This window comes from Erinaceus europaeus, chromosome 2 (genome assembly GCF_950295315.1).
Source record: "Erinaceus europaeus chromosome 2, mEriEur2.1, whole genome shotgun sequence".
Taxonomy (NCBI): Eukaryota; Metazoa; Chordata; class Mammalia; order Eulipotyphla; family Erinaceidae; genus Erinaceus; species Erinaceus europaeus.
In genome coordinates this window covers 77,067,110-77,088,995 of record NC_080163.1, presented here as the reverse complement: position 1 = coordinate 77,088,995, position 21,886 = coordinate 77,067,110, and the positions used below count along the sequence as shown (strand labels likewise).

Here is a 21,886-nt window from a genome sequence, read left to right as displayed (position 1 = left end):
AGAGATAAGGAGAGACACCTGCTCCACTGCTTTACCACTTGTGTTAATGGCATGCTGATTGTTTTGTCATTTCTTCGTTGCTTTCTTTCTGAATTGAGCTCTTTTTTTTGTTGTTTTGTTTTGTTTTTTGGTTTTTTTCTTAATTGCCCTCAAGGTTATCTTTGAGCCCTTTGTACTTACACCATGAACTTCCTGTTTTGTTGGCCATTCTCCTTCTCCTCCCCTTTACCTTCCTTTCCCCTCCCAAGAAAGATACCTGTAGCACTCCCTCACTCACACCCACCCCTCTGAAGATAGGATCCTGGGCTTGAACTCAGGTTCAGGTGCATAGTAGTGAGTGCACTCAACTGGGTGTGCCACTGCCACCCCCCCCTCAGACATATGCTTTGGCCCTTGTTATCATTTACATATATTTATATATTTTTTTTCTTTGTGATCACCATGGCACTTTACAACATACATTAAAAAGTTGCACATACTTAACGTATGTTAGCAAGAAAGTACTACCATTATTTTAACACTTAGTCTTTAACCTCTGTGCTTGAGCTCAAAGTGATTTGTATACAACCATTGCAGTATTAGAATTTGAATTTTGAATTTGAGTATTCTTCACCTTTTTTAAAATTTAATTTTATTTCTTGAGTGCAAGATTTACTGACTGGCGTATGCTGTGCTGGAGATTGAACTTGGGACTTTATGCTTTTAAGTCCAAAATTCTGTCATTGTACCACCCTTCAGGCTGCTACTTTTATTGTTGACATTATACTCACTAAGTAATGTTCTTCTCTACCTGGTATTGCCATATGTGAATCTTGTTATTTTATTTGATATCCTGAAATTCACATATAGTTTCTTCACTCTTTGCATGTTTTTTTCTAATCTTGCTTTTTGTCGTATGAATAGATCCTGTCAAGAGATATGTCTTCAAATTCACAGATTCTTCTGCCTGATTAAACTCACTGTTGAAGCTATTACACTTTTTTCTTTAATATTTATTCCTTTTTGTTGCCCTTATTTTATTGTTGTAGTTATTGTTGTTATTGATATTGTTGTTAAATAAGACAAATGGAGAGAGGAAGGGAAGACGGGGAGAAAAAGACACCTGCAGACCTGCTTCACCACCTGTGAAGTGACTCCCCTGCAGGTGGGGAGCCGGGGGCTCGAACTGGGATCCTTACACCTGTCCTTGCGCTTCATGCCACCTGAACTTAACCCACTGCGCTACTGCCCAGCTCCCCCACTTTTTTCATTTCATTGTTTTTATTTCCAGAACTTGTTTAACTTTTTAAATAAAAATTTTTGTTGAACTTTTCTGTTTTTAATCTCATTGACATTTCCTTTAAATTATCTTGAATTATTTTTCAGGTAACTCACAGATCTCCATTTCTTTTCAGTTAGTTAATGGAAAGTCACTATTTGTTTGGTGTCACATTTTCTTTGTGTATGTGTGTTTCTGTTTGGCTTTGTATTTGTGATGCTTACCCATCTTAGGAAGCTATTACCATTTTTGAGCCTGTTCAGCCTGATTTGGGTGAGGAAGAACTTTATCTAAATTTGGCTGTGAGGATGTTTGGCCAAGTGGTTCTTGGGAGAATGCAGGGAGAATTCTGAACAAAATCCTATGAAGATCCTCTAGGTGGCAGTGGTGGCTGGAGGCTTGGATTTTGGGAGGTAAAGGCTACTAGAGTTCTTCTGTTCTGCGCTGTTGAGCCTGAGGGAAGAAAGTTCTGAGAGGATTCGGTTTGTAAGTCATGGAACATTATCCTAAAACTGAAGTGCCTGGGTCCTTGGGGCAGTGGTGCTGGCATGTACAAATTTGTAGAATCAGGGTTTGAGTCTCTGGGCCTTGCCCTAGCCATAGTGACTTTCACGGTGAAGAGTAATAACAGCACAAGTCCTGGAGTGACAGGTGCCAGTAGCAACTTGGACCCTTTGAGCAGAGCACAATAGCAGCACTAGAAGTGGGAGTCACAGTCCCAATTCTGGCCCCAGGTGGTAGTGTCAGAATACCAGTGTGGCCCTGGTAGTGACACGTTGGAACCTAAGAAAAGGTTCCAGAGTAAGCGTAGCACAGCATTGATAGAAACAATACCTGGGACTCCAGGGTCTGGGTGAAGTTAGCACTGGCAACAGAACCCCCAGTAATAATTATTAAAATGTAACTTGCCCTCTTCCCCACCTGCGGGGGGCCGGGGTGTCAATTCACAGGCAGTGAAGCGGGTCTGCAGTTATCTATCTACCTCTCTGTCTCCCCTCTTCTCTTGGCTTCTCTCTGTCCTATCCAACAACAACAGCAGCAATGACAATGACAATAAAATGGGAAAAAAATGGCCTCCAGGAGCCAGTGGATTTGTAGTGCAGGCACCAAGCCCCAGCAATAACCCTGGAGGCAAAAAAAAAAAAAAAAAAAAAAAAAAGGGACTTGAGAGGACAGAGCTAAAAATGTCTACAGATGCTTCAGTTATGGTGGGACGAAGTTGCAATCTGGGACTGAAGGTGACCCAGTAGAAGCTATGGTCATTTGTGACTGGGGCCCCTGGAGGCAAATCTCACAACTGCTAGGTACTCACAACTGAGAGGTAGGTACTCAGGGCAGCTCAAGCAGCTGGGATCAGCATTGTTGAGCTGCTATTGTTGGCTGTTGGCACAGACTCCAGTTGTTTACAAAGTGAGGCTCTGTGTTTTGCTTTTTTTTTTTTAACTCATGGGGTGAAATTCTTCTGAGGGGGAATCTGTTGACTCCAAGCTGCTCAGTTGAGAGGGAACCAGGTAAAATTCTTTGCTGTGCTCTTCTGTGTAGCCCAGTTTGGGAGCTCTGTAAGATTTTTTACTACAACTTCATAGTGCAGTATTTTCTCTGTTATAGGGAAGCATAACACTCCCTGTTTTTACTGGTTTGTATTTTTCCTTTGTGGGGTAGGTGAGCTTTAGGACTACCAAGTAATCTATCATGCTGATGGCCCCCTCTTCCTAATGCATTTTTCAGTCGCTCTATTGAGTTCCTTCAGTTCTATGGACTTGCCCTCCTCCTTTCTTCCCCCCTCCCTCGTTCGCTCTTTTCCCTTCCTTCCAGTCTTCCTTTTTTCCCAGAGCACTGCTTAGCTCTGGTTTATGGTGTTGTGAAGAATTGAACCTGGGATTTTGGAGCCTCAGGCATGAGTCTCTTTGCATAACCATTATGCTATCTACCCACAGTTCTATATTCTTTTATCAGATGCACTTTTGGGTTTTGCTAAGACTAATCATACCTGTTCTGATCTCAGGCTAATCATACCTGATTTTGATGATATGATCTTAAGCGTCAAGAGTACTGCTTTCTACCTTTTAATTTTGTGTCTTCTTTGTTGTCTTTAAGGTATTCAGCAGTGTTTTGAAATATTTGCAAGGAAAATGGTTGAGAGATATCATTTAGTATTCTAGCAAGTCAATGTTCTTAATATTTTCTTACTAGTTCTTTACTATTGTAGTATATACTACCGTGATACTACTTACAACAACCACCTGTTTCATTAATATTAGATATTTAGTATCTTTGTCTTCCTGCTTCTCACTTACTGTGACATTGACATTCTGAGCTTTTGTCACATTATTTCAAATCAGTAATCTTTAGAACCAGCTGAGGTGTATTCTAGGGCACTTTATTTGTCCATGTATTTTATATATATATATATATATAATCATATATTGTGAAAAAAAATGTTCTGAAGTGTCTTTGCCTGGAGGTGGACCTGTTTAACCTTCCTACAAAGGACAAGCTTCTATCTGGGTTAAGATGAAAACCATTGGAGTCTCCTATTAAAAGGAGATAGTGTCTTTCAAGACTCATTTAAGTAGTCTTTTGTTGTTGTTGTTTCTTTGTTTAATAGGACCAGTCAACTATGCTTTCCGTGGTGCATCATAAGTGTTACCCCCCAAAATGGCTATACAAAAGGAAAGGGGGAAAGTTGGTAACGCATTACTAAAGATAGGAGGAAGTAGATGGTTACAGTAGCAATGCTCATTTGACTTAGGCTGAAGTGGTAACACCAGAGAAACTCTGTGTTCTGTATGAACATGCCTGTGTGCCTGTAAGATCCTGATAGGACATAATTGTATTTAGAAGGTATAATTTCAATTTTTTAAACAGCTGTGTAGAAGGATAGACTCCTCGAGCCAAAGATTTATATCTTTGATTGCAAAACAAAATCTGCTATTAGTTGAGTTGATTTAAAAAAAAAAAAGGCTATCCCCATCAAGATCCCAAGCACATTTTTTAGGAGAATAGAAAAAATGCTACAAATGTTTATCTGGAACCAGAAAAGACCTAGAATTGCCAAAACAACCTTGAGAAAAAAGAACAGAACCGGAGGCATCACACTCCCAGATCTCAAACTGTATTATAGGGCCATTGTCATCAAAACTGCTTGGTACTAGAACATGAACAGACACACTGACCAGTGGAATAGAATTGAGAGCCCAGAAATGAGGCCCCACACGTATGGACATCTAATCTTTGACAAAGGGGCCCAGACTATTACATGGGGAAAGCAGAGTCTCTTCAACAAATGGTGTTGGAAACAATGGGTTGAAACATGCAGAAGAATGAAACTGAATCACTGTATTTCACCAAATACAAAAGTAAATTCCAAGTGGATCAAGGACTTGGATGTTAGACCAGAAACTATCAGATACTTAGAGGAAAATATTGGCAGAACTTTTTTCCGCATAAATTTTAAAGACATTTTCAATGAAACGAATCCAATTACAAGGAAGACTAAGGCAAGTATAAACCTATGGGACTACATCAAATTAAAAAGCTTCTTCACAGCCAAAGAAACCACTACCCAAACCAAGAGACCCCTCACAGAATGGGAGAAGATCTTTACATGCCATACATCAGATAAGAGTTTAATAACCAACATATATAAAGAGCTTGCCAGACTCAACAACAAGACAACAAATAACCCCATCCAAAAATGGGGGGAGGACTTGGACAGAATATTCACCACAGAAGAGATCCAAAAGGCTGAGAAACACATGAAAAAATGCTCCAAGTCTCTGATTGTTAGAGAAATGCAAATCAAGACAACAATGAGATATCATTTCACTCCTGTGAGAATGTCATACATCAGAAAAGATAGCAGCAAATGCTGGAGAGGGTGTGGGGTCAAAGGAACCCTCCTGCACTGCTGGTGGGAATGCAAATTGGTCCAACCTCTGTGGAGAACAGTGGAGAACTCTCAGAAGGCTAGAAATGGACCTACCCTATGACCCTGCAATTCCCCTCCTGGGGATATATCCTAAGGAACCCAACACATCCATCCAAAAAGATCTGTGTACACATATGTTCTTGGCAGCACAATTTGTAATAGCCAAAACCTGGAAACAACCCAGGTGTCCAACAACATGAGTGGCTGAGCAAGTTGTGGTCTATATACACAATGGAATACTACTCAGCTGTAAAAAATGGTGACTTCACCGTTTTCAGCCAATCTTGGATGGACCTTGAAAAAATCATGTTGAGTGAAATAAGTCAGAAACAGAAGGATGAATATGGGATGATCTCACTCTCAGGTCGAAGTTGAGAAACAAGATTAGAAAAGAAAACACAAGTCGAACCTGAAATGGAATTGGAGTATTACACCAAAGTAAAAGACTCTGGGGTGGGTGGATGGGTGGGGAGAATACAGGTCCATGAAAGATGATAAATGACATAGTGGGGGCTGTATTGTTAAATAGGAATCTGGGGAATGTTATGCATGTACAAACTATTGTATTTACTGTTGAATGTAAAACATTAATTCCCCAATAAAGAAATAAATTATTTTTTTTAAAAAAGGCATTAGCTATTCCTTTTTAAAAAAATTAGTTGAGCAGTTTCTTCTTTCTCCTATACCAAGAACAACTTGTATTTCAAATCTCCCTGCCTCCACAAAGCTTCCAAAGCCCTTAAACTTGTTCATCTAGAGCAGAGGTTGGCAAACCACCTCTCATGTGAGCCAAATCCAGCCCACTGCCTATTTTTGTATGACTTAAACTATGTATGATCTTCACATTTCTAAAGACATACTTAATTTACTTTAAAAGAAAGACCAGATCCTTGCTCATTTATATGTGGTACCAGGGATCAAATCCAGCGCCTTACCCATGCAAACCATGTACTCTGTACTAATTGAACCAGCTCCTATGGCTGCAGTTTTTACCTTTTTAAATTGTTGAAAAGCCCCAATGTATAACTTAGGTTTTAATTACCACCAGGATTATCTCTGGGACTTGCTTGACAAGGCTACTGTTCCTTACTGCCTTTTACTACTACTACTACTACTACTACTACTACTACTACTACTACTACTACTGTGACTGACAACTACTATTATTATTATTTGATAGAAACAGAGATGGAAATGGAAAGGGGAGATAGGAAGAGAGAGACACTTGAGCTCTGCTGCATGGCTCCTGAAGCTCTCCCATTGCAGGTGCAGATCGGGGATTGGAACCTTGGTCCTCATGCATGGTGATGTTTGAGCTCTACTGAGTATGCCACTGCCTGCCCGACCCCCAGCATAAAATTTTGGAACATAAAAATTAGGAAATTAATTTTCAATTTACATAGTTCTATTGGAACACTGCTACCGTTCTCATCTGTGTTTTCATATTAATTTTTGTGATGTAATAGCACAATTACATAGTTTCAGCAGGAAACTGAAAATGAAAATTACATAGTTTCAGCAGGAAACTGAAAATGTTTTCTCCTTTGCATAAAAAGCTTACATACTCATAAATTCTTTAGAGGAATATGTAACATTAAGAAATCAATGGTGACAGTGAGATACCACTTCACTCCTGTGAAAATGTCATACATCAGAAAAGATAGCAGCAACAAATGCTGGAGAGGTTGTGGGGACAAAGGAACCCTCCTGCACTGCTGGTGGGAATGTCAATTGGTCCAACCTCTGTGGAGAGCAGTCTGGAGAACTCTTAGAAGACTAGAAATGGACCTACCCTATGATCCTGCAATTCCTCTCCTGGGGATATATCCTAAGAAACCCAGCACACCCACTCAAAAAGATTTGTGTACACCTATGTTCTTAGCAGGACAATTTGTAGTAGCCAAAACCTGGAAGCAACCCAGGTGTCCAACAAATGAGTGGCTGAGCAAGTTGTGGTGTATATATACACAATGGAATACTACTTAGCTATTAAAAAGTGATTCCACCATTTTCAGCCTATCTTGGATGGAGCTTGAAAAAATCATGTTAAGTGAAATAAGTCTGAAAGAGAAGAATGAATATGGGATGATCTCACTCTCAGGCAGAAGTTGAAAAACAAGATCAGAAGAGAAAACATAAGTAGAACCTGTACTGGGATTGGTGTATTGCACCAAAGTAAAAGACTCTGGGGTGGGTTAGGGGGAGAATACAGGTCCAAAAAGGATGACAGAGGACCTAGTGGGGATTGTATTATTATGTGGAAAACTGAGAAATGTTATAAAAACTATTGTATACACTGTTAAAAAAAGAAAATCAATGGTGACATGTTAACCTAGAACTGAATATTAAGGTACAGTCAGAACTACATCTATCATTAAGCTCTATATAAAAGCTTTAATACATTGTTTTACAAGGATCCTGCAAATTAGGCATTATCATCCCCATTTTACAGATGGGAGAACTGAAGTGCTGAAGAGAGAATTGGAAATTTAAGTGGAAATTTCAAACTTCACAGTGTGACTTGAACTTTGGCATGTGCTCCCTTTGTTAATGCTACCTACCCTTGTAGACCTCACATCATTTGATGTCTTAGTGCATTGTCTACATAGTATGAACAAACTCCAGCTACAAATTTTTATTAGTGATTTAATAATGATTGACAAGATTGTGGGATAAAAGGGGTATAATTCCATACAATTCCCACCACCAGAGTTCCATATCCCATCCCCTCCATTGGAAGCTTCCCTATTCTTTCTCTGGGAGCATGAACCAAAGGTCTTTATGGGCTGCAGAAGTTGGAAGTTCTGGCTTCTGTAATTGCTTTTCTGCTGGGCATGGACGTTAGCAGATCGATCGGTACCCCCATCCTGTTTCTATCTTTCCCTAGTGGGGCAGGGCTCTGGGGACTTCGGGGAATTCCTGCTACAATTTAAACTGTTTAATACTCGATGTTACTAAATGTTCGCATATTAAGAAATACTTCAATTTTCATTCAGTGGAACAAACATACACAATACTGTTAACTTGAAGGGGAACAAGTTTCCAAGGCTTCTTGGAGTTGGGAATCGGTGGGGAGGAAAAGAATTTTGTGTTTTGGGGCTGAGTGACGGATCACCTGGTTGAGTGCACATTACCATGAACAAGGACCTGGGTTCTTGACCCTGCATGGGACATGCTTCATGAGCTGTGAAGCAGGTCTGCAGGTGTCTTATCTCTTCTCCCTTTATACTTCCTCCCCTCTTCAATTTCTCTCCATTCTGTGAAATAAAATAGAAGGCTGAGGGGTTGGAGAGAACAGCCTCTGGAAGTGGTGTTTTCATAGTGCTGGCACTGAGCCCCAGCACTAACCCTGGTGGCAATATAAAGGGTGTGTGTGTGTGTGTTATGAGGCATAGAGATCAAGGCATGTAAACTTGACTGATGAAAGGCTGACTGATGGAGTAATTGTTTTATGTATCTTATATCAAGACTTGAGTAAAAGTCTTATGATTAAGAGGTTAATGATTCTAGGGCTTTAGGCTAGATCTGCCTAAAAGAAGTCAAGTTATTTAGTGTGATCACTGATAAATGATTGTGGAGACATATAGTATGATCAATAATAAATTTAGAATGTCAATCTCGTGTGGTCTGGGAGATGATAAAGTATTCGACTCTCAAGCATGAAGTCTCGAGTTCAATCCCCGGCAGCACATGTAACAGAGTGATGTCTGTTTCTTTCTCTATTCCTATTGTTCTCATTAATAAATACATAAAATATTTTTTAAAACAAAACAAATAAAAGAATACCAGTCTTGGGCTGGGTGGTGGTGCACTTGTTTAAGTGCACATGTGAAGATCTGGATTCAACCCCCAACTCCTCACCTACAAGGAGGAAGCTTCATGAATGATAAAGCAGGTCTACAGGTGTCTTTCTTTTCATGTCAATCATCCCCTCCACTCTCAATTTCTATCTGTCTTATCAAATAAAAAATGAAAAAAAAAAAAAGAAAACTGACTGCCAGGAACAGTGGATTCATTGTACAGGCACAGAGTCTCAGTGATAACCCTAGTGGCAATTAAAAAAATAAACCAATCTCCCCTCTTTCTCCCATTGAACTAGAGAACAAAATAGAGAGGACACCTGGTTCTCTACATAGCTTTGGGAGATGAGTTGGAGATTGCACCTTTCTTTTCACATATTCATTCTTGCTTGCTCATCCTAGTTTGATCTGCTATCTTTATATATAGATGTATATATAGTTTTTTAAAAATATTTATTCCCTTTTGTTGCTTCTTATTTTATTGTTGTAGTTACTATTGTTATTGATGTTGTCATTCTTGGATAGAACAGAGAAATGGAGAGAGGAGGGGAAGACAGAGAGGGGAGAGAAATAAAGACACCTGAAAACCTGCTTCACCACTTGTGAAGTGACTCACCTGCAGGTGGGGAGCTGGGGGCTCAAACCAGGATCCTTACGCTGGTTGTTGGGCTTTGTGCCACCTGCGCTTAACCCATTGGCTACCGCCCGACTTCCTTGCCTTTTTTTGTTTGTTTTTAACCAGAGCTGCACTGCTCAGCTCTGATTTATGGTGGTGTGGGGAACTGAATCTGGATCTTAGTCATGAAAGTCTTGAGTAACCATTGTGTTCTCAGCCGGATTTTGACTTTTAAAGACCTAGTTTAGATTCTAGCCTTCTTCCCAGTGTATCTTGACTTTTGACAGTAACTCCCTTTGTTTATGCATTATTCTTGTACTTTTTATACTCTTATTTCATCACACATCGACTCATACTAATCTCAGTGTTCTTTTTATTTTCTAATCTGTACCCTTTTTTAGTGCAGATTCTTATACATTGTATCCTCAGAACCTAACAAGGAATACTCAGTTGAAAAATAACCAGTGATTATAATGTATATTTCAAAGATCGACACCTTTCCTTGAAATTGCAAAGGGTAGGGGAACTTATGTTTTGACTACTCTTCAGTAAAGGAATTGCTGCCTGTTATTATACACCATAAATCAAACTTTCAAGACCCTTAATTCACTAGCAGAAAATTTAAATCCCTGCTTATGCTAGGCTTCCCCTCTAGGTGCCAGGAAAAACAAACATGTTAAGTTTTCTTTCCTTGTTCACTCTATGTACTGCTGATAATAATTAGTTCCAATTGTCTTTGACCTTGAAATGTCCTAGCTTATCCTGTTTGTAGTAGTTACAATCACATGTTTTTGCATAAGTATACACTAATAGGTTTTTAAAAAGTAGTTTTAAAAGGAAATTATATCTTAGTATATTTAAAGCTGTTTTTAAATTTAAATACTGATAAGGGATATAATTTTCAGCATAGGACAAATATTTCCATTTTAAATAAAGCACTGGTCTTTTAAGTATATCTGGTAGAATCTAACATAAAATTTTAATACCATCAATATTTTAGAAAATGCATGAGGATATTTAACAACGTGCAACTTCCTTTTCTCTCCTAGTAATTGTATTTTCTTTTTCTTTCCTTTTGTTTTGTTTTCTTTCTTTTTTTTTTTTCCTTGCCTTCAGTTGGTAGTGCTCAGTTCTGGCACTACAAATCCACTGCTCCTGGTGGCCAAACCCCCTCTTCCCCCATTTTATTGGATAGGTCAGAGAGAAATTGAGAGAGGAGGGGCAAATAGAGAGGGAGAGATATAGACACCTGCAGATCTGCTTCACCACTTGTGAGCTGTTCCTGTTGCAGTTCGGGAGCTGGGTGCTCAAACTGAAGTCCTTGTTTGGGTCCTTGCACTTTGTACGAAGTGCACTTAACAGGGTATGCCAATGCCAGCCCCTTCTGATAATTGCATTTTCATTGCAATCTTCCACTAGATTTTATCCTAATGTAATATGGCAACTACCCCACCACCAAAATGCCCATAAGGGAAAAGTTAGGTTGTGAGAATGTAGGTTTATATTATTGTAATAATTATGGGGGAAAACAGTATTTTTAGTCTATACTGTTACACGAAGAACAAAAGGAAGTGTAGTAAAACGTTTGAAATGAATACTAAACTGAGAAAGTTGCCCTTGATCACAAGGTAGTCATTTTCTAACTATCACCACTACATGACCTTAGAGAAACTTAAAATTGGAAATAAGGGATTCAGGGGAAGGATTAGGGATAATTTCTTTAGGTGAGATCTTCACATTTCAGACATAGTTTCTCAGAAGATTTTACTATGTGTTTTTATACCTGAAAAATCACATTGGTCACACACATATCTTTAGAACATGAATAAATATGTTTTAAAATTATGTTGGAACCAAAGGTATGCTAAACTTCTTCTGTGAGTTAATTTTGATCATATTATGTCTGAAGTTTTGGTAGTTTATAAAGTGAAGTGTAAATTCTTGTTTATTTTTGTCTTGGGGATTTCTCTGCTCTTTTCAGATGAAAAGAAAGCCAGAGGAAGATGGAGAGAGGGTAACACACTATTGCCCCTATCTGCTAGTGAGGTGGAAACCAGACTTGAACCTGGCTTGTGTACATGAAAAAGGCACATTCTCTGGTGAGCAATCTTGCACCCTAAGTGTAAAAAAATACATTAGAATAATTAAGTTCTTTTAATGAGATTAATTTTTCTTGGATAAATATGGCAGTACTAGAATAAAAGAGTGTCAACATCAGTTCTACTTTTATTTTATTTTTGTCTTTGTTATTGTGGAGTCGGGGACTTACACATATGCTTTTTTCATTACTCTGGGCTACTTTTTCATTCAGATAGAGACAGAGACAGGGAGAGACACAAGAGCTTCCCCTGGTATCATAACACCTCCCAAGCAGTCCGTATGCCATCTGCATGGCAAGGTATGTGCTGTCCCTGATGAGCAATCTGCAGCTCCCCTCCCATTTTTAATAAAGTTCATTTTAATGATGGAGTGAGAGCAGAACACTGCTCATCTCTGACAGATGGAGCTGAGATTGAACCTGAAACATCTGGGGCCACAGGCATGAACATTTGTCATGCAACGACTGTGCTATCTCCCTGACCCTTGTTTTTCACTTATGTCTATATAAATGCTGAAAACAAGCCCCTAAATGAAGAGATAGAGATGAAATTTTCATTCTTAAAATGATTTCAATCAATTTAAAGTCCATGCCAGAAATCACAGTGCCTATTTAATTACCCTTTAGCTGACAGCATGCTTAGTTTTTTGTTCCCTTTTTTTTTTTTCTCAAATGGGATTGATAGCTGCCTAACTTTTAGAAGAGTTAGTTATTTAGAATTACTTATTTTAGAGGCCAGGTTGTGGTTCACCCAGCAGAGCACACACATTTTCATGTGTGAGGACCCAGGTTCAAATCCCTGGCCCCCAACTGCAGGGGGAAGCTTTTTGGATGGTGTATCAGTGCTGCTTGTATGCCTCCTCTTGTCTCTTTCTCCCTCATTCACTCCCTTTTTGTAGCTCATCCTCTAACCAAAACATATCAATAACCAGCAGCCGGGGGAGGGGGGGTCCTAAGGGCAGCAAGAAGATAGATCAGATATCAAGGGAATGGAATGGGTGGGGAAGTAGGGAGGGGACTTTCAGGCAAAACAATGATTATGTAGATAATAAGGGAGTGGGCTATTGTGAGGCAGAGAGGCTGAATGAGGACTTTCTCAGTGAACACTGAGAAAAATGGGTTAATCTTTTTGTGGGAGAGTGTAAAACAAACTAACCTACCCCTGTCATAAAGCTTATCCATCACCCAGCTAACACCAAGCCTTTTGACTTCCCTTTATCTGATAATGTCAGGAACACCTGGGTTAGCATTCTTCCCACCTCGTTTTGGAGCTTATTCAATCCTAAGCCATGCTGGAACTGCATACACACTAGGTAGGATGTTAGGAAACAGTTTTCAGTGTAGACAGCTGAACCCCGAGATCACTTACTCTGCTGAGTGTTTGAATGATTACAATTCTGCTTTACAAGAGCACTGTGGGGAAGAAACAATGACCATGCCTTTTTAAAAAAATTATTTATTCTGTGTGTGAAAAACTGAACAATAATGTAATGATGTTTCAGGAGAAACAGATAAAATATAATGAATAAATCTTAAATTATATAACATTAAATTCTGCATTCCTTATATAGACAACTTCATTGTATTCTATCAATGGGGAGAAGAAGAATATGTAATGAATTTCCAACTTAATTTAAAATATTTTTGGGTGGGGGAGATACAGTAATGGCTATGCAAAGAGACTTTCATGCCTGAAGCTCTAAAGTCCCAGGTTCAGTCTCCTGCACTATTATAAGCCAGAGCTGAATAGTCTCTCATAAAAATAAATAAATGGGGGGGCCAGTGGTGGTGCACCAGGTTAAGTGCAGGTAGTACAAAGCGCAAGGACCCGCTTAAGGATCCCAGTTCAAGCCACGGTTCCCCACTTGCAGGTGGGAGATGGCCTTACAAGCTGTGAAGCAAGTCTGCAGGTGTCTTTCTCTTCCTCTATCTTCCTCTTCCCTCTGAATTTTTTTCTGTCCTATGCAATGCAAAAAAAATGGCCACCAGGAGTAGTGGATTCATAGTGCTAGCACCAAGCCCAAGCAGTAACCTTGGAGGCAATCAATCAATGTAAATAAAATATTCTTATGTTTGTTTTTTTTTTTGCTCAACTATATTAATTAATGGTGTACTAGACGAACCTTATCCCTTAGACACCAAAATTCTTTATTCTTGAGAAGGGTTATTAATCTATTCAAAGATTGCACTTTACTTCAATGATTTTTATAGACTCTCTAATTGAAGTCATTTATCCCTAGGCTCTGTTTGATTGTCAGTTTGGGGGAGAAAATTTACTACTTCTGTAGGTGAGGTTAGAGTAAGATTAGCATTAGGAATTCTTCTTCTTTTTCTAATCTTTATTTATTGGATAGAGACAACCAGAAACCAACAAGTAGGGGGAGAAAGAGAGGAAAAGAGATACCTATAGACCTGCTTCACCAGTTGCAAAGCTATCCCCCTGTAGGTGAGGACTGAGGGCTTGAACCTGGGTTCTTGAGCACTGTAACATCTGTGCTCAACAGGTGTGCCATCACCTGGCCCCATATTAGGAATTCTTCAAGGCTGAAAAGAATCTTTGTATAAAGAAGAGAAGAACTTGTGGACACTGTAACCAGAATGTCTTACTCATGTGTTTTTCTAAGCTGTGCCTTCCTCAGCTTACTTTTATCTTCTCCCTGACACTCAAGAGTTTATTACTTCCCTGCAAAATATTCCTAAAATGTATTGCTCTAGACTCTAGTTTCTCTTTGGAGTTTTGTAAGTTTTTCTCTTTTTTTCTTCACATTTAAAGGAAGATTTTTAAATTTATCATGTTGTCAGTCCCAAATGCACCATACAATAACAATAGCTAAAATGCACTGAATCTTAACTATGTGAGTCTGGTTCATATGTTAACTCATTTATAATAATAAGACCATCAGATGGTGCTTTGCCATTATTTCTGTTTTACAGATCAAGAAACTGAAACACTGAGAAGTGAAATGATTTGTTCAGGGTCACACAATTAATAAAAGGCATATTCTGGTTTTGAACTTGTCACATTCTAGAGCCTTTACCATTGTGTTAAATAACCTAGGACTTGACTACGTGACACTGAGGTTATTTTCTTCCCAGTTGTGGCTATTTCTACCTCTAAAAAAATATTCAGTTCACCAGGAACATAGTGCCCTCAGGTTAGCAACCTGTAGTTAGGAGAAAGGTTGTAATTCTTCAGCATTAAGTTTCCAGTGGGTTTCATTATTACCTGAAATGTCCCTGTGAGGTCAAGATTGGTATGGACAGGCAGAAAAGCACTTTTCCCTGTTTCCTGGCGCTCTTTTTGGTAGTGATATCTGGGCCAACTCCCTACCTGTCCCCTCCTCCCAATAACTTAAGAGACTTGAATCCCCCTAAACCTTTGCATAATCCATAGGCTTGAGGGTAGAGTTATTCTTCTCTATCAGCTTACAGAATGTTTCATAAGTGTCATTAACATCTTAATATATTGAGAAACAAGCATGTAATTATCCCCCCCCCACCACCATCCCTCCCCTATGCTTGTGTCACCTGCTCATCACTCACTTTCAAAATCTGGAAAACTGCTTGTTCCCTGCTCTTTATGCTTATCTGCATAAGTCCGTGCTTCATTTGTCACACTGCAGGCTTGCTGTGGCATTCTGTCCTTGGAGGAAGCCAGGATGTGATTACCTTTTGCATCTAAAATGATAAGTTGGCTAATGAAGCTGAGGGAAAGTGTTATGCTTTGAGGAGGTGATCGAATCATGGCCTCCTGTTCTCAAATGCAGGGTCTTACATCTACCTGCCTTGTGCATTGTTGTCCCCGTCAGGCTCTGGCCTACTTTATTATATGTTCTCGGAGGAAAATGCTAGGCAAGAGTTTCCTTGCAGTCTACATGTCACTGCTTCTGTTGTGCTAAGTAGGGTTTAGTTCTACTCATGTTTAAGAAAGACTCTTTAGGTTTCCAGTCTCTTAATCATGCTTGAGTGAAGGGAATGCATAACTTGGATGTGTCTTTAAATTGTTTTTTTTTTAAATTTTTTATTTATTTAAAAAAGGAGACATTAACAAAACCATAGGATAAAAAAGGTACAACTCCACACAATTCCCACCACCAGATCTCTGTATCCAACAACAACAGCAATGGCAACAATAATAACAACAAGGGCAACAAAATGGGAAAAAATGGCGTCCAGGAACCGTGGATTCGTAGTGCAGGCACCGACCCCCAGCAATAACCCTGGAGGCAAAATAAATAAATAAATAAATAAATAAATAAATAAGACCCTTGCTTGTGATAAGTGTCTCCTTGTATGTAGACAGTATATTTGGTAAACTTATATATGCCACGTCCCTAACTGTACAATTTTAGGTTCAGTTTGTGCGGCACTTTTTTGATTCAATTTTAAATACTTTGAAAACTGAGATTGACCCCACCATCCATTTTTAAGGTTAATTATTTATTTAAAATTTTTTCTATTAATAAAATAGTAGAAAAAATAGATCACTCAGGGACATGTGATGCTGGCAAGCAAACTTGAGACCTTGTGACTTACTCTAGGTCCACTATTTAATTTAATTTATTTATTTATTTAGCCTCCAGGGTTATAGCCTGGGCTGGGCACTAGCACTATGAATCCACTGCTGCCGGGTGGCCATTTTGTCCTTTTTTTTTTTTTCTTCTTTCTATTTTTATTGGAAAAGACAGAAAGAAATTGGGGGTGGAGGGAGATAGAGAGGGAGAGAGAAAGACACCTGCAGGCCTGCTTCACCACTTGTGAAGCATCACTGCTATAAGGGAAAAGTGGGGGTTCTTTCTGGGTCCTTGCTCATAGTACTACCTGCCCTCAACAGGGTGAGCCATGACCAGGCCCTGTTGATTTTTTCTCTTTCACCACCATGGTTATTGCTTGGGTTTGATACCTAAATGATGACTTCACCTTTCCCAGTGACCATTTTTTGTTTGTTCCTTTTTCTTTCTGCTCAAGACAGAAGGTAATAGGGAGGAAGGAATGGAAGAAAGAAGAGAGGAGGATGAAGCAAGAGGCCTGCAGCAAAGCTCCATAGCTCCTGAAGCTTACTCCCTGCAATGGGGGCTGGGGTGGGTGGTAACCTGGGTCCTTGAACATAGTAACATGTACTCTACTGGGTGAGCCACCACCCAGTCACCCTATTTTGATATAGTAAGTGTACATTCCCAGATAACACCATGTACCTCACATAAAATGAACAGTATCAGGAAAGGAGAACTTCCTTGGGATTCAGGAATATCTGTTATGAAAAAATGAAGACAAAAGTGGAGAAATCTTTGACTCAGCTACAATAAGATGAGATCCAAATAAGCCTAAGCTCAGATTTTGTTGGAAGTTTTGATAGAATTTTAGAAAGTGATTTTGTACTTGATAAAATAAGAGGTTACTTTCTCTATTTTCCAGCTTGGATCAGTGGTATATCTACAATTAACATTGTTTATGTTAAATATTTACTGAGTATCTTATTCTAATTGAGAAAATAAGACAGGCAGGGAAAGACAGAAGATCATTTAAATTTCGAAAAGTCCCTAAAATGTAGTCTACTGTTTGAGTGCATAATTATTTAGAGTCAGGAGTGGGGTTCTATCTTTGTGCTGACACTTACTGGTAGTGTGGCCTATGCAAGTTGTTTAATTTCTATGACTCCTAGTTTCTCCTATAATTTTTTTGTAGGAATACTATTAGAGTTAAGTGAGGTAATATCTGAATCATTCCTAGTGAAGTATGACTGATTTAGCTAGAATAGTATATATAGCAAAGCACAAATAAAATGTCTTCAAAATTCATCCTGGTGATAAAGGATGTCCTAACTAGCATGGCACAATGGGCATAGAATAAAATTCTGGATCTCCTAAATGTTTTTGTAATTAGGGAATGAGTAATCCCAGAGCCCAGAATAGTATTGAGATTGTAGGCAAAAACAAAATGGCTTCGGCTATGAGAATAGATGTGTTTGACCAAAGGGAAACTAAGGACCAGAGTAGAGAACATATCACTATTTAAATTCAGTGGGACAATTAAATCCAACCCCCATACAAGTAGAATTAGTTACCAAATTACAGACTGAGTGGTAATCACCAAGTGGAAGCTGTAGAGAATTGAAACAATTGCAGTCTATGATATGGTCAAAATGCACAGAGGAGATTACAAGAGCAGAAGCAATGAGCTAAGGAGTCACAGAAGGCTCCTTTAAGGAACTGTCAGTCTTAGCACACTGATAGACCTTAGAAGCAGAAGGTAATTGTATACTAATCAGCAAACACAGCATATGTAAGAAATAAATGCTGGGCAAGGAGATAGCATAATGTTTATGCAAAAAGATTTTCATGCCTCAGGCTCTGAAGTCCCAAATCCATTCCCCAGCACCACCACCTTAAACCAGAACTGAGCAGTCTCTCTCTCTCTCTGCCTGTCTTTCATTAAGATAAACAAATAAAATATATATATATATTTTAAATATTTATTTTATTTATTTATTCCCTTTTGTTGCCCTTGTTTTATTGTTGTAGTTATTGTTGTTGGATAGGACAGAGAGAAATGGAGAGAGGTGGGGAAGACGGGGGTGGGGGGAGAAAGATAGACACCTGCAGACCTGCTTCACCGCTTGTGAAGCGACTCCCCTGCAGGAGGGGAGCCAGGGCTCGAACCAGGATCCTTATGCCGGTCCTTGTGCTTTGTGCCACCTGCGCTTAACCTGCTGTGCTACATCCCGACTCCCAAAAATATTTTTTAAAGAAGAAAGAAATGTCTGGGGATATACACAACTTGATTCTCCTCCCCGCTTCCCTTGACTCTAGGGTTATTGTTGAGGCTCGGTGCCAACTCTACAAAGCCACGGCTCCTGGAAGCCATTTTCCCCCATTTATCAGATAGGACAGAGAGTAACTGAGAGAGAAGGGGAGATAGAGAGGGAGAGAGAGACATCTGTAGATCTGTTTCACCACTTATGAGTTGGTGGGGTCGAACCCAGATCCTTACTATGTGCATTTAACCAGGTGTGTCACCACTATCCCCACAACTTGATTCTCTAAAACAGCATTTTTGCATTGGAGTTCTATTTTTTTCACAGTCTGAAGACCTGTTTTTTAAATTGTTTTCTTTAATTTGGATTGAGACAGAAATTGACAGAGAGAGAGAGAGAGAGAGAGAGAGAGAGAGAGAGAGAGAAACACTTGCAGCACTACTTCACCAGTTTTAAATTTTCCCCACTGCAGGTGTGGACCAGGGAATTAAACCTGGGTCCTTGAGCATTATAACGTGTGTGTTCAATTAGGTGCACCGCCACCTGCCCCTGAAGACCTAGTTTCTAAACCTCTTGATTCTCATGTTGCCCCACCATAGCTGCATCATCTGACTGACTATCACTAAGTCAGATTTTAGCTTGTAAGCACTATTCTTGAAATTCTGTTCAAAAGTTCTGACCATGAAACCTTTAAGAACAGTGATTATTCTTTATGATTAGCTTCGACTCTGAGTTGGCTTCTCATATTTCCACTAGACTGGTTCTGCAGCAAGTACTCTGTAGGGGAGGGCTTTTCCTTTTATATTCATGTTTATTTGCACTGAAATGAATAGTTTGCTCTGGCTTTATAGTAATAGACTCCATAGCTTAGAGGAAGTCTCTCATTAGAGATTAATGGATACCAAAATCTTGGGTTTTGGTGGCTCAAATATAATTTATCATTAGAATCACTAGAGGAATTTTAAATGTAATCTCTGACCTTCCTCCTAGAGATTCTAAGGTGGAATATGGGTCTATATTTAAAGAAAGAATCAATAATCTCTAAGTGACAAATCATCTAGGAATCTTGGCTGAGCTTATGACTATATGTTGACTGTCACTGATGGGATCCAATCTATCAGATTCTCTCTAAACTAAGAATTGACAACAGAGAGTTGCTTACCTTTCTGAGCATGTCTCCTTTGTGGAAATGAGTGCTGGCTTAGACCAGGACAATGGAATTTGTAGGCAGAATCCATGAAACCAGTTACCAAAGAGAGAGACAAAAACAGCACAGATGCAAGTTTCAGAGCTGAACCACAACGAAGGTGTTTTGGTGGCTGTCCAGTTCCCAGTTCCTTCCTGAAGCTGCTACACGCCTGTAAGCTTCCATGAGATGTTCCTTTATTCTTATAATACATCCTTCTCTATGGTCACAACCAGCACAAGCTGGTTTTGGTAAGTTGCAATTAAAGAAGCCAGCTAAACTAGAGGTCTAACTAAAATAGCTCCTCTAAAAAACAACCATGCCATACACTTGAAATGCACTATAGTATGAAATGTCAACTTTCTTCCCCAACAATCCTGCAAATAGACTCAGGGGAGGAACAAACAAAATACATTTGCTCTAGACTAGTTTATTCAGCTATTAACTTGGTACCAGGAGTGCTGCTTTATGAAAAAAGAAAAATGCACTGGATTGATTGGAAGTGATGAAAGGAAGCCGTGTGGAAGCCACCAAGGAACAAGCAGAGCCCAGATGGGCTTCCCTGAGGGGAAAGGAAATACAGCCAGTTTTGTGGCACTGATGATTTCTGAGGCAGAGCCAACCATAGTTACACTGATCCCAATCTCTACCTTCTCTGTCACCCTCTCCAAGTAAGCCTGAAGCTGGCAGAAGCTCTTAAATTGAGCCATCTGAAACTATCAAAATTGCTCAAGAAATAAAGAAGGCACAGCTATTTTCAGATGGAAGGACAGGTAAACTACTCTTTCCCAAGGGAGTTATCTTTGCCAAGCCAGGATGCCTTCAAGATCCCTCTTCACAGGGCACTTAAATATGCCTCTATTCTTGGACAGGAAAGTTATTGGAGCCTTCTAGCCCTCACCACACACACACACCCTAAAAGCCATACAAATAGTCAGAAGGCCGAGAAGTTATAGCAGCATCTTTGGGGTAGATTGTTGAGTTCAGTTAGTAGCTACTTACCTTCATTAACAAGCTTGAAGCCACAGAATTTGCTTAGGTCAAGCAATCATGCTCTGCTGGGTCTTGTGGTTACAGAGCAGCCTCTGAACCCAGCCAGCCAGATGCCAAATACTAGAAAAAAGATTAAAGATAAGAAATGGACCCCATCACATGCCTTGGGCAGATAGAGCCATCCCAAATAGGAAAAAATAAAATAGGTCTGAAATGCCACTGTGTCTCACATTAATGTTCTTCAAAGTCTTTCCCAGATACCTAAGGGCACTTGAGAATGCTCATGAAAAGTAGAGTGGTTTCTGAGTCTCTCCCCAGCCCTGATTGCCAAGTGAGCAACTGTTCATTCATGGGGCTACTCATCACTTTGTTTGCAGAGTAGATTCATAACCAATAATACTTACCAGTGGCTCAGTTGCGTGTGTGGGTGCATGAGAGCATGCAGACACATGTACAGAAGACACTGTACTGGGTATGTTAAATGCCTTAACTTGATTCTTACAAACAAGTCTGAGAAGGAGTCACTATTATCTCTCTTGATGCATTTAAGGAAGCAAAATTCAAGTATCCTGTTCAGTCAGAAAGCTAGTGTGTTGGAAAGTGAGGACTTGGACCCAGCTCTCTTGACTCGGGATTCCTGATGATGATGTCCTGTGGGACAGACCACAGAAAAGACCATTTGAGGGAGGAAAATAAAGTCAGCCTCTCATTAAAGTTATCATTTCCACCCCTGCTTGCACATTGAAACCAATTACCCGGGAAGTTTTAAAAACCACGGAATCTTTCATATCTAGGGATATTTATTTTATGGATTTGGGAGCAGCCTGAATCTTTGTTTCTGAGAGATTGAAAAGCAGTTATCAGAGAGACAGTGACAGAAATTTAATGATTAAAATTACATGTCATGGCTAACAAGATATCTTACCTAGGAAAATTCCTGTTTTATTATGTACGAAACCCAGATTTAAGCCTGGACCCAACAGCACTGGCGGTTAGCTTCAGTGCTGTGGTGTCTTTGCCCCTCCCTTTATCTCTGTTTCTATCTGGAAAAAAGAAAGAAAAGAAAGAGTATATAAAGAGAGAGAGAAAGAAAGGAAGAAAGAGAAGGAAGGAAAGAGAGAAAGAGAGAAGAAGGTGAGAGAAAGGAAGAAAATTACATGGTGATACTGATTTTATTTTATAATCATTTTAATTTTTTTCAAAGTAATTTTTAGAATTTGTGATTCATTGTGGTTTTCATGATTATGAGA

General features: G+C 39.4%; 1 long non-coding RNA gene across 5 annotated transcripts in view; it reads right to left on the bottom strand.

Moving 5' to 3' along the window:
• LOC132535839 (uncharacterized) overlaps positions 1–21,283 on the bottom strand; it is a 611,211-nt gene extending 589,928 nt beyond the window's left edge. For 2 of the 5 annotated variants that reach the window (XR_009547567.1, XR_009547566.1), the window contains exons 1-4: positions 21,041–21,283; positions 20,646–20,756; positions 19,620–20,205; positions 16,221–16,369 (exon numbers count right to left, since the gene is read on the bottom strand). This is a non-coding gene — a long non-coding RNA (uncharacterized LOC132535839). Of the gene's footprint in view, positions 1–15,713; positions 15,924–16,220; positions 16,370–16,898; positions 16,955–19,605; positions 20,206–20,645; positions 20,757–21,040 lie in introns of those variants that run through there. The other 3 variants (XR_009547571.1, XR_009547565.1, XR_009547572.1) reach the window with 3 other exon arrangements.
• Positions 21,284–21,886: the final 603 nt, after the last annotated feature.